This window comes from Mytilus californianus, unplaced genomic scaffold (genome assembly GCF_021869535.1).
Source record: "Mytilus californianus isolate M0D057914Y unplaced genomic scaffold, xbMytCali1.0.p SCAF_11, whole genome shotgun sequence".
In the NCBI taxonomy this organism is placed as follows: Eukaryota; Metazoa; Mollusca; class Bivalvia; order Mytilida; family Mytilidae; genus Mytilus; species Mytilus californianus.
In genome coordinates, this window is record NW_026262593.1 from 5,453,557 (window position 1) to 5,466,647 (window position 13,091).

Consider the following 13,091-nt stretch of genomic DNA (forward strand, 5'->3'; position numbering starts at 1 on the left):
ATAGTATCTGAGATATGGACTTGACCACCAAAACTTAACCTTGTTCACTGATCCATGAAATGAGGTTGAGGTCAAGTGAAAACTGTCTGACGGGCATGAGGACCTTGCAAGGTACGCACATACCAAATATAGTTATCCTACTACTTATAATAAGAGAGAAATTAACATTACAAAAAATGTTAACTTTTTTTTCAAGTAGTCACTGAACCATGAAAATGAGGTCAAGGACATTGGACATGTGACTGACGGAAACTTCGTAACATGAGGCATCCATATATAAAGTATGAAGCATCCAGGTCTTCCACCTTCTAAAATATAAAGCTTTTAAGAAGTTAGCTAACGCCGCCTCTACCGGATCACTATCCCTATGTCGAGCTTTCTGCGACAAAAGTTGCAGGCTCGACAAAAATGTATGAATTGGGTAAAAATAAGGGAGAAACCATCACTGATCTCCATACACATTTCAAGATAAATACTGGACATGATCTATTAACATGAACCTGTTTTTTTTCCTGGATATTTAACCTGCAATTTAAGCCTTATCTAGGACACATCTTAAAGTGGTTAAGAACAATCTTACAAAGGATAACTATTGAACTACAAGCAGTACAGGTGGTGTAAAGTTTTGATTCCTAACCCTGACCAACAATCATCTACTATTATCTCCAAGTGGAAATTAATATACAGAAAAGACATAGTTTGTGAAAATAAGCAGCTTGACAACTGGAAGGAGGAAAAACAGTTGTCTCATTGGCAATTATATCACATCTTCGTATTCTTATATCACTATTTCCGCAACAAAGATTTAATAACAAAAATTTCCATCAAGGCATATTTAAAAGCAAAACAAAATTTCTGAAGAACTAAGAGGTTTATTGCACAAAAGTACATATATTAAAAAATCAAAACACAAAATCAGGTATAAAAGCAATTTATTTTGGTTAAAACATTATTTGAATATTGCTTCATTAGCATTTATATGTCATGTGGGATAGATACTATGTTTTTAAACAACAAAATAAAAACATTCCCACAAAATAATGCTTTGTCAAAACAAATTTAGAGGAATATGAATTATTTTGCCATTCAGGAATATGAATTATTTTGCCATTCAGAAATGCAGTTAATCTTGAAAGAATTAATATTTTGGTAACCAATGTAAGTTACAGCAATTCCTCCAATTTAAAACAACTATATGTATTACTTGTTTTATACATTGTATTATTATACTGTATTGTTTGAATAACTGAATTATGGTTGTATCTTTGTAACTGTCCCCTGAGGGACCTTAATTGAAATAAACACTTATTGAATTATATTCTTATGAGGGATGGTCTGTTATGTAGACTGGAATGAAGCAGATTTATTCATTTACTATTATATCAAAGTTTATAACAGAGGATTAATATTGAAGATACCTAGTAAGAGTCTGACTATCAGTATTGATAAGATGAAACACATCAAATACTCCTATAACAGATTAATCTATGTATGACTTCAAATTAAGGGACATTTCCCCACTCCCATTTTGTTTTACTTGCGGTATCTTAAATGCTCCTATTTAGTCTCTTGTTAAAATATTACGGTTAATGCAATGTAAGAGATAAGAGACTGCAAATTTTGCAATATGTTGGAAGATGAAAAACATTTCTTCCTAAATTGCCAAAAATATTTAAAAAATCAAGAGAAGTATTTAAAAGTAATGAAAACTATAAACAAAGACTTCTTAAATTTTGAGAAAAAAATTAAACAAATCAACTAAAATTAATACTTGACCCCATATTCAAATTAAAACAAGCTTCCTTCAGAAAGCAGGCCTTTGAACTGAGGTCGTGAGACAAACTTTTTTAACATTGACTGATAGTTATTTGTTAAACTAGTTATATAGATGTTAGTTTTATTTTATTTGATATATTTTCTTGATTTTTTTTGTTACAAACCTTATCATTGTGTTTAATGGCAATAAAATATTAAATTGAATATATATTAGAAATACTAGTAATTATTACCAAATAAAATATGACATTGTGAATAATCCCTCATGGTCGTAAACATAACTAGTCTTCCTGCTGCAGTATTTATATGTTCCTAGATAGGTTTTACAAACACTCAAAATCTAACCAAATTTTCTAAACATTATATATCTATTTTTTTTACAAGTATGGCCAAATCATTCCAGTTCTTATACATAAATAAATACACTCCACAGAATATGACAAAAATCATGGTGTTACTATTTCAAAGTTAAAGAGAATAAAATACCTAAGGTAATGTACATAAACAATGAGGTTTTGCTGATTGTTTATTAAAAAGAAATCCTATAAAGAGATCCAACAAAAGATTAAAATTAAATAATTATGTTTTTATTTTAAAACATGATTTGTAAGTTTTGACTTCTGGGGACCAATAAATGTCTGTAAGTATATTTCAAAGATTATTATGACTGAAGTGAACTACAGTTGAATGCTGATGAAGTGTAAAATAATGCCTAGGGTTGATATGGAAGAGCGAATGAATGCTAAGGATTGATTTGAAGAGCAAATGAATGTGCAGGATTGATGTGAACTGTAAATAAATGCTAATGATTGGTGTGAAGTGTAAATTGAAGCTTATGATTAGTGTGAAGTGTAAATTAACGCTTATGCTTGGTATGACATGTAAATGAATGCTTATAATTGATATGAAGTAAAAGTAAGTGCCTACAACTGTCATGATTGATAAAAGTTAATTTCAATTGGGAATGAATGATGATGATAAGTGTGACATTTAAACAAATTCTAAGAATTGATTTGAAGTGTAAATGAATCATAAGAATGAAGTGTAAATGAATGATATTGATTGGTGTGAAGAGTAAATGAATGATATTGATTGGTGTCAAGTGGAAATGAATGATATTGATAAGTGTGAAGAGTAAATGAATGATTTTGATTGGTGTTGAGTGGAAACGAATGATAATGATAAGTATGAAGTGTAAATGAATGATATTGATTGGTATCGAGTGGAAATGAATGATATTGATAAGTATGAAGAGTAAATGAATGATAGATTGGTGTCAAGTGGAAATGGATGACGTTGATTGGTGTCAAGTAGTAACGAATGATACTGATTGGTGTCAAGTGTAAATGAATGATAAGTGTGAAGTGTAAATGAATGATATTGATAAGTATGAAGAGTAAATGAATGATATTGATTGTTGTCAAGTGGAAATGAATGATTTTGATTGGTGTCAAGTGGAAATGAATGATATTGATAAGTGTGAAGAGTAAATGAATGATATTGATTGGTGTTGAGTGGAAACGAATGATAATGACAAGTGTAAAGTGTAAATGAATGATATTGATTGGTGTCAAGTGGAAATGAATGATTTTGATTGGTGTCAAGTTGAAATGAATGATATTGATAAGTATGAAGAGTAAATGAATGATATTGATTGGTGTCAAGTGGAAATGAATGATATTGATAAGTGTGAAGAGTAAATGAATGATATTGATTGGTGTTGAGTGGAAACGAATGATAATGACAAGTGTGAAGTGTAAATGAATGATATTGATTGGTGTCGAGTGGAAATGATTGATATTAGTAAGTGTGAATAGTAAATGAATGATATTGATTGGTGCCAAGTGAAAATGAATGATATTGATAAGTATGAAGAGTAAATGAATGATATTGATTGGTGTCAAGTGGAAATGGATGACGTTGATTGGTGTCAAGAGGAAATGAATGATATTGATTGGTGTCTAGTGGAAAAGAATGATGGTAAGTCAAGTGCAAATGCATGCTTATGATTGATGTAAAGTTTAAACGACTGATGAATGGTGTGAAGTGCAAATGACTGATGATTGGTGCAAAGTATAACTGAATGCCTAGGATTGATGTGAATGGCAAATGAATTCTAATGATTGGTGTGAAGTGTAATGAAATGCTTATGATTAAAGCAAAGGTAATAAATACCTATGACTGTGGGGAAATGAAAATGAATGCTTATGTGTAGATTAATGCATCTGATTGGTGTGAAATGCTAACGAATGCCAAGAATTGATATGAAGTGTGAATCAAAGTTAATGATTGGTGTGAAGTGAAAATGAGTGATTGTTGGTTTGAAGTGTAAATGCTTAAGATTGTTGTGAAGAGAAAATGAATGCTAATGATTGGTGTGAAGTGTATATGAATTGTTATGATTAAAATGAAGTTTAATAAATGCCTAAATGACTGTGGGGAATTGTAAATGAATGACACTGATTGGTATGAAGTGTAAATGAAGGCTAATGATTGGTGTGGTGTAAATGATAATGATTGGTGTTAAGTGTAAATGAAAGCTTATGACTGGCATGAAGTGTAAATGAATGCTAATGAAATGTAAACGAATGTTTATGATTAGAGTGAAATGTAATGAATGCCTTTAACTCTGTGGAAAGTAGCGTGAAGTGAAAAATAATGTGTAGAAATGGGGTTAATGTAAATGAAGGTTAATGATTGGTGTGAAATGTAAATGAATACTTATAATTGGTGTGAGAAGATGACTTGATAAAACTTATTTTAATCTTAAAATGACCAGTCTGCCTAATCTCAAATTGGAATTAATTCATACATATTCAGGACAAGAGAAGAAAATTATAGATCATGACTGTGGTGAAAAAGTAATGTCCTAATTCATGTGGTGGAGCACTATGAAGAGTGTAATATCTAATTGGATGCATAGATGTTCTCTCTCTTTTAGTGTAAGATAAATATCTGATGGTGGCAAGAAATAATATACCAACAATACCTATGAAGGGTCAGAAAAAAATATGAATTATCCTGACTGGGATAATCTGTATTAATGAAAAAAATCAGGAATAGAATGATTTGCATAAATGAATAACCATAGTTCGAATAATCTGCAGTAATGAGTAATGAATAATCATGTATGGATGAGCTGCTTTAATGAATAATGAACTGAATAATGAATAATCATGATGAGAATGAACTGCAATAATGAATAATCATGATGAGAATGAACTGCAGTAATGAATAATCATGATAACAATGAACTGCAATAATGAATAATCATGATGAGAATGAACTGCAGTAATGAATAATCATGATAACAATGAACTGCAATAATGAATAATCATGATAACAATGAACTGCAGTAATGAATAATCATGATGAGAATGAACTGCAGTAATGAATAATCATGATAAGAATGAACTGCAGTAATGAATAATCATGATAACAATGAACTGCAGTAATGAATAATCATGATGAGAATGAACTGCAGTAATGAATAATCATGATAAGAATGAACTGCAGTAATGAATAATCATGATGAGAATGAACTGCAGTAATGAATAATCATGATAACAATGAACTGCAGTAATGAATAATCATGATAACAATGAACTGCAGTAATGAATAATCATGATGAGAATGAACTGCAGTAATGAATAATCATGATAAGAATGAACTGCAGTAATGAATAATCATGATGAGAATGAACTGCAGTAATGAATAATCATGATAACAATGAACTGCAATAATGAATAATGAACTGAATAATGAATAATTATGATAAGAATGAACTGCAGTAATGAATAATCCTGATGAGACTGAACTGCAGTAATGCATAATTATGTTTTGATGAATTGCATAATGAATGTTATGATTAGGATGATATCAGTAATGAATAATCATGCAATGGATGGATTGCATAATGAACAATCATGGTGAGAATGAACTACAGTAATGGATAATCATGATTAGGATTAACTACAATAATGAATAATCATGTTTGGATGAAGTGCAATAATGAATAATCATGTTTGGATGAACTGCAATAATGAATAATCATGTTTGGATGAACTGCAATAATGAATAATCATGTTTGGATGAACTGCAATAATGAATTATCATGTTTGGATGAACTGCAATAATGCATAATCATGTTTGAACTGCAATAATGAATAATCATGTTTTGATAAACTGCAATTATGAATAATCACGTTTGAATGAACTGCAGTAATGAATAATCATGACTTTGATGAAATGTAAAATGACTGCAGCTGAATATTTATGCCCTGGTGAAGAATTATCAAGGGAAATTTAGATACTAATGCTACTAAGCTGGTTATATCCTCACGGACAGGTGTAATGTGTGGAAATAAATGTATGTGTCAAAATAAATAATGTAATGTGTGTAAAACTGAATGGTGTGATGTGTGTAAATAAATGGTGTGATGTGTGTAAAACTGAATGGTGTGATGTGTAAAACTGAATGGTGTAAGGTGTGGAAATAAATGTTGTGATGTGTGAAAATGAATGGGTGTGGAAATGTATGGGAGTAGTGTGATGTGTAGAACCAAATGTTGCATTGTGTGATGTGTAAAAATAAATGGTGTAACATGTGGAAATGTATGTGTGATGTGTAAAAGTAAATGATGATATTTGGTAATGTTTTGAAATAAATGGCCTGTTGTGCGATGTGTAAAACTGAATGGTGTAATGTGTCAAAATAAATGTTGTGATGTGTGGAAATGAATGGTGTGATGTGTTGAAATGAATGGTGTGATATTATATGTATATCAGAAAGAGATCATGTTAACGTGATATGAAAATGAACCCTAATAAGACAAAAATGATGAATTAGACTCAAAAGGTAACACACCACAGGAAGATATGTCACCCTCACTAAAACCGGAACACACTTTTCTGACTCCAAGCAGACTAGTCTTTGCTCTTACTCCTAAATGCCAGGTGTTTAGCATAGAAGCAGCAAATACCCATTTGTAAGTCTTTTGATTAACATATTCAGCTTTGAATGTTGTGACATGTAGAATTGAACAATTTGATGAGTAGAAATTATTGTGATGTGTTGCAGGGGGGGGGGGGGGGGGGAACGTTTCAGTGACGCTTGAATAAAAAAAAAACTTAAAGGCAAAATAAAGTAGGAAGTTGAAGAGAAATGAATGGTGTAATGTGTGGAAATAAATCATGTAATGTGTAAGAAATAAAAGTTCTGAAATGAATGGTGTGATACTTGAAAATGAATGAGGGTGGTGTGTAGAAATTAATGTTGGGATGTGAAGAAATGATTTGTGTAACGTTTGAAAATAATTGTTAAAATGTGTTTGAACAAATGATGTGATGTGTAAGAAATAAATGGTGAGATGATTAGAAATGAATAATGTGAAGTTTGGAAATGAATGGTGTGATGTTTGGATATAATTGTGTGATATGTATGAAATAAATGATGTAAAGTGTGTCAATGAATGGTGTGATGTGTTTAAATGAATTGTCTGATGTGTAAGAAATAATTAGTTATATGTGTTGAAATGAAATGTTTACTGTGTGTTGGTATGACTGACGTGATGTATGGAAATGAATGGTGCTATGTGTGGAAATGAATGGTGTGAAGTGTGGAAATAAATGGTATGATGTGTTGAAATGAATGGTGTGATGTGTGGAAATGAATGGTGTGAAGTGTGGAAATGAATGGTGTGAAGTTTTGAAATGAATGGTGTGAAGTGTAGGAATGAATGGTGGGATATATACAAATGAAAACTGTAAGTTCATAATTTTTTTGTGTTCACTTATTACTGCCATTGACTATTAATGACAAAAAAATATGTAATTAATTTATTCCAAGTTAGGAAATCCTGCATTCAATCAAAATCAATTTAAAATGTAAACTCTTATTAATGGGACATTGATTCTGTTATAATTATAGAACCTTTGTGAGCACGCTCATATACCCCACACCCCCACATTGACACTGAGCAAACAAAATCTCACGAGATGCCAAAGTGTCACAGACTCATAACTCCTACAAAAGTCAATTGATAAAAATTTCTTGTGGATATGCACATTTACATATTATGTCCTTATTATCTTCAAAGTTTCATGAAATTCTGTGTGTGGTTTCAGAAGAGTTTCGATGAAAAGAACAGGACTGACGGACTGTAGTATATTGAGGCCAATAAGTTCAAAGGGGCATAACTCCAAGAAAAAAAATTGAATCATAATTTCTTGTGGATATGCACATCTATATAGTATGTCCTTATTATCTACAACGTTTCATGAAATTCTGTTGTGTGGTTTCAGAGGAGTTGCGATGACAAACTGTTGCAGTAGTATATTGAGGCCAATAAGTTCAAAGGGGCATAACTCCTGGGGAAAAAATTGAATCATAATTTCCTGTCGATATGCACATCTACATAGTATGTCCTTATTATCTACAAAGTTTCATGAAATTCTGTTGTGTGGTTTCAGAGGAGTTGCGATGACAAGAACAGGACTGACAGACAAAAATTTGCGTGGGGTATAATAATAACATGGCAACATTATGAAAAGGTGTGTAGATGAAAATCAATTCCTGTTTGAATATGAATGCTGAGGTATAATGTATGGATATGAACATGGTGTGATGGGGGTTGGAAAATGGTGATTTGAGTACATAAATGATGAGAGCATGAATGGGATGATGTAAAATGTGGATGGTTCTATGTGTGGATATGAATATGTTGATGTGGGGATGTAAATGGGTAAAGTGTAGCTTTAATGGATGGTATGTGTTGTGAAGATTAAAACATTGTAAAATGTACAAATGAATAGGGTGATGAATAAATATGGATGGTGTGATGTGAGGAAACGGATGATGTGATGTATGGCTATGAATGTAGTGTTAAGTAATGCTACAAATATTTTGTGTAAATGTCAATAGTTTGAAGTATGGAAATGGATGGTGTAATGTATGGCTTTGAATAGTACCATGTGTAGATGTAGATGGTGTGATGTGTTGCTATGAATAATTTGAGTAAATGTCAATAGCATGAAGAATTGCTATGAGTGGAGTGTTGTGTGGATGTGAATAGTGTGATGAATTATTCCGACTCTAAGCTGACAAGTCATTGCTCTTACTCCTAAATTCTCAGTGCTGAGTGAAGTATTTAATACCAATTTTCAAGTCTCTGGTTTGACCCAGCTTTTGTTCAAACCAATGACCTCCTGCACTTAAGACAAGCAGGCTTGCTTGATGTATGATTATGAAATTGCTTGATGTATGATTATGAAAAGTGTGATGTGTAGATGTGAATGGTGTGATGTGGGAATGTGGATCATGTGATGTTTGGCTAAGAATAGTAAGATGTGGATAGTGTAATGTATGGCTATGAATTTATGAATGTATTTGGTGCGATGTATGACTACACTTGTGCAAATGTGAGTGGTGTGATGTATGACTACACTTGTGTGAATGTGAATGGTGTTATGAATGTATGGCTACACTTGTGTGAATGTGTATGGTGCAATGTATGGCTACACTTGTGCGAATTTGAATGATGCGATATATGGCTATGAGGCGATGTGGATGGTGTGATGTAGAATGGACTGGCTGTAGATAGTGGGATGTACATACGAATGGCTGTGGATGGTGTGATGTACAAAGGAATACTGTAAATTCAGAAATTATTGTGAGTTTTTTTTTAATGCAAATTATGCGACTGGGCGAGTATCACAATAATAAGAACTCCTGATATCTGGTACATATATCCATATGAATATTTTTTTTTGAAATCGCAATAATTAATCTTGCATTTTTGACCATTCTGAACAAATCACAAATAACAAATGACTGGGAATAGATGGTGATGTACAAATGAATGGCAGTAGATGGTGTGATGTACTAATGAATTACTGGATGGTGTGATGTAAAAATGAAAGACTGTGGATGGTGTGATGTAGAAATGAATGGCTTTAGATGTGTGTTGTACAAATGAATGGGTGTGGATAATGTTATGTACACATGAATGGAAGTTTATGGCGTTTTGTACAAATGAATGGCTGTGGATAGTATGATGCACAAATGTGGTTGATTGTAGATGGTATGATGTACAAATGAATGACTCTGGATGGTGTTATGTACAAATGAATGGCTGTAGATGGTGTGAGGTACAAATGAATGAATTTAGATGGTGTGATGTACAAATGAACAGCTGTAGATGGTGTGATGTACATATGAACGACTGAAGATTGAGTGATGTACATATGAAGGGCTGAAGATGGTATGATGTACATATGAAGAGCTGTAGATGGTGTGATGTACATATAAAGAGCTGTAGATGGTGTGATGTACATATGAAGGGCTGTAGATGGTGTGATGTACTTATGAACTACTGTAGATAGTGTGATGTACAAATGAATGGCAGTTGATGGTGCTATGTACATATGAATGACTCGATGGTGTGCTGTAGAAATGAATTACAGGATGGTGTGATCTAGAAATAAATGACTTTAGATGTGTGATGTACAAATGAATGGCTGTGGATGGTGTTTTGTACAAATGAATGGTTGTGGATGGTGTGATGTACAAATGAATGATTGTAGATGGTATGATGTACAAATGAAAGTCTGTATATGGTGTGATTTACATATGAACTGCTGTAGATGTTGTGATGTACAAATGAATGGGAGTAGATGGTGATATACAAATGAATGGCAGAAGATGGTGTGATGTACAAATGAATTACTGGATGGTGTGATGTACATTGTACAAATAAATGACTGGATGATGTGATGTACAAATGAATGGCTTTAGATGTGTTATACAAATGAATGGATGTGAAGGTGTGTTGTACAAATGAATGGCTGTGGATGGTGTTATGTACAAATGAATTGCTGTGGATGGTGTTTTGTACAAATGAATGGCTGTGGATGGTGTTTTGTACAAATAAATGGCTGTGGAAGGTGTGATGTATAATTGGTTGATTGTAGATGGTATGATGTATAAATGAATGACTGTAGATTGAGTGATAAACATATGAATAATTGTAGATGGTGTGATATACTATTGAATGGCTGTGGATGGTATGATGTAATGTTGCGAAGTTACAAATGAATGACTGTGGATGGCATGATGTAAAAATGAATGACTGTAGATGGTGTGATGTACAAATGGATGTCTGTGGATGGTGTGGTGTACAAATGAATGGCTTCAGATGTGCTATATACAAATGAATGGCTGTGGATGGTGTGATGTACAAATGGATGATGGTGGATGGTGTTATGTACAAATGAATGACCATAGATGGTGTGATGTAGAAATGAATGACTGTAGATAGTGTGGTGTAAAAATGAATGACTGTAGATGGTGTGATGTACATATGAACAGCTGTTGATGGTGTGATGTACATATGAACTACTGTAGTTGGTGTGATGTACAAATGAATGAGAATAGATGGTGATGTACAAATGAATGGCAGTAGATGGTGTGATGTACTTATGAATTACTGGATGGCGTGATGTACATTGTACAAATGAATGACTGGATGGTGTGATGTACATTGTACAAATGAATGACTGGATGGTGTGATGTTGAAATGAATGACTGTGGATGGTGTGATGAAGAAATGAATGGCTTAAGATGTGTGTTGTACAAATGAATGGGTGTGGATAATGTTATGTACACATGAATAGCTGTTTATGGTGTTTTGTACAAATGAATGGCTGTGGATAGTATGATGCACAAATGTGGTTGATTTAGATGGTATAATGTACAAATGAATGACTGTGGATGGTGTTATGTACAAATGAATGGCTGTGGATAGTATGATGCACAAATGTGGTTGATTGTAGATGGTATGATGTACAAATGAATGACTGTGGATGGTGTTATGTACAAATGAATGGCTGTAGATGGTTTGAGGTACAAATGAATGATTTTAGATGGTGTGATGTCCAAATGAACAGCTGTAGATGGTGTGATGTACATATGAACGGCTGTAGATGGAGTGATGTACATATGAAAGGCTGTAGATGGTGTGATGTACATATGAATGGCAGTAGATGGTGTGATGTACATATGAATGACTCGATGGTGTGCTGTAGAAATGAATTACAGGATGGTGTGATGTAGAAATAAATGGCTTTAGATGTGTGATGTACAAATGAATGGCTGTGGATGGTGTTTTGTACAAATGAATGGTTGTGGATGGTATGATGTACAAATGAATGTCTGTATATGGTGTGATTTACATATGAATGGCTGTAGATGGTGTGATGTACATATGAACTGCTGTAGATGGTGTGAGCCAAGGCTCTGTGTTGAAGACTGTACTTTAACCTATAATGGTTAACTTTTATAAATTTTGACTTGGATGGAGAGTTGTCTCATTGGCACTCATACCACATCTTCCTACATCTATAATGTACAAATGAATGGGAGTAGATGGTGATGTACAAATGAATGGCAGAAGATGATGTGATGTACAAATGAATTACTGGATGGTGTGATGTACATTGTACAAATAAATGACTGGATGATGTGATGTACAAATGAATAGCTTTAGCTGTGTGTTATACAAATGAATGGATGTGAAGGTGTTTTGTACAAATGAATGGCTGTGGATGGTGTTTTGTAAAAATGAATGGCTGTGGAAGGTGTGATGTATAAATGGTTGATTGTAGATGGTATGATGTATAAATGAATGACTGTAGATTGTGTGATGTACATATGAATAATTGTAGATGGTGTGATATACAAATGAATGGCTGTGGATGGTATGATGTAATGGTGCGAAATTACAAATGCATGACTGTGGATGGCATGATGTAAAAAAGAATGACTGTAGATGGTGTGATTTACAAATGGATGTCTGTGGATGGTGTTGTGTACAAATGAATGGCTTCAGATGTGTGATATACAAATGAATGGCTGTGGATGGTGTGATGTACAAATGGATGATGGTGGATGGTGTTATGTACAAATGAATGGCTTCAGATGTGTGATATACAAATGAATGGGTTTGATTGAGGAGATATGTGGATGTGCATGGTATGATGGGTGAATGCAGATGCTGTGAAGTGTGGCTATAAATGGTAGGATTGGTAGATGTTGGTCATCATAATGTTTGGGTTTGTGTGGATGTGGATGATATGTGTTGATGTGAATGGTTTGTGTGGATGTGGATGATATGTGTTGATGTGGATGGTATGTGTTGATGTGAATAGTTTGTGTCGATGTGGAAGGAGTGTGTATGTGAATGGTTTGTGGATGTGGATGGTTTGATGAATGGCTATTTATGGTGTGATATATGACTATAAATGATGTGATGTATGCG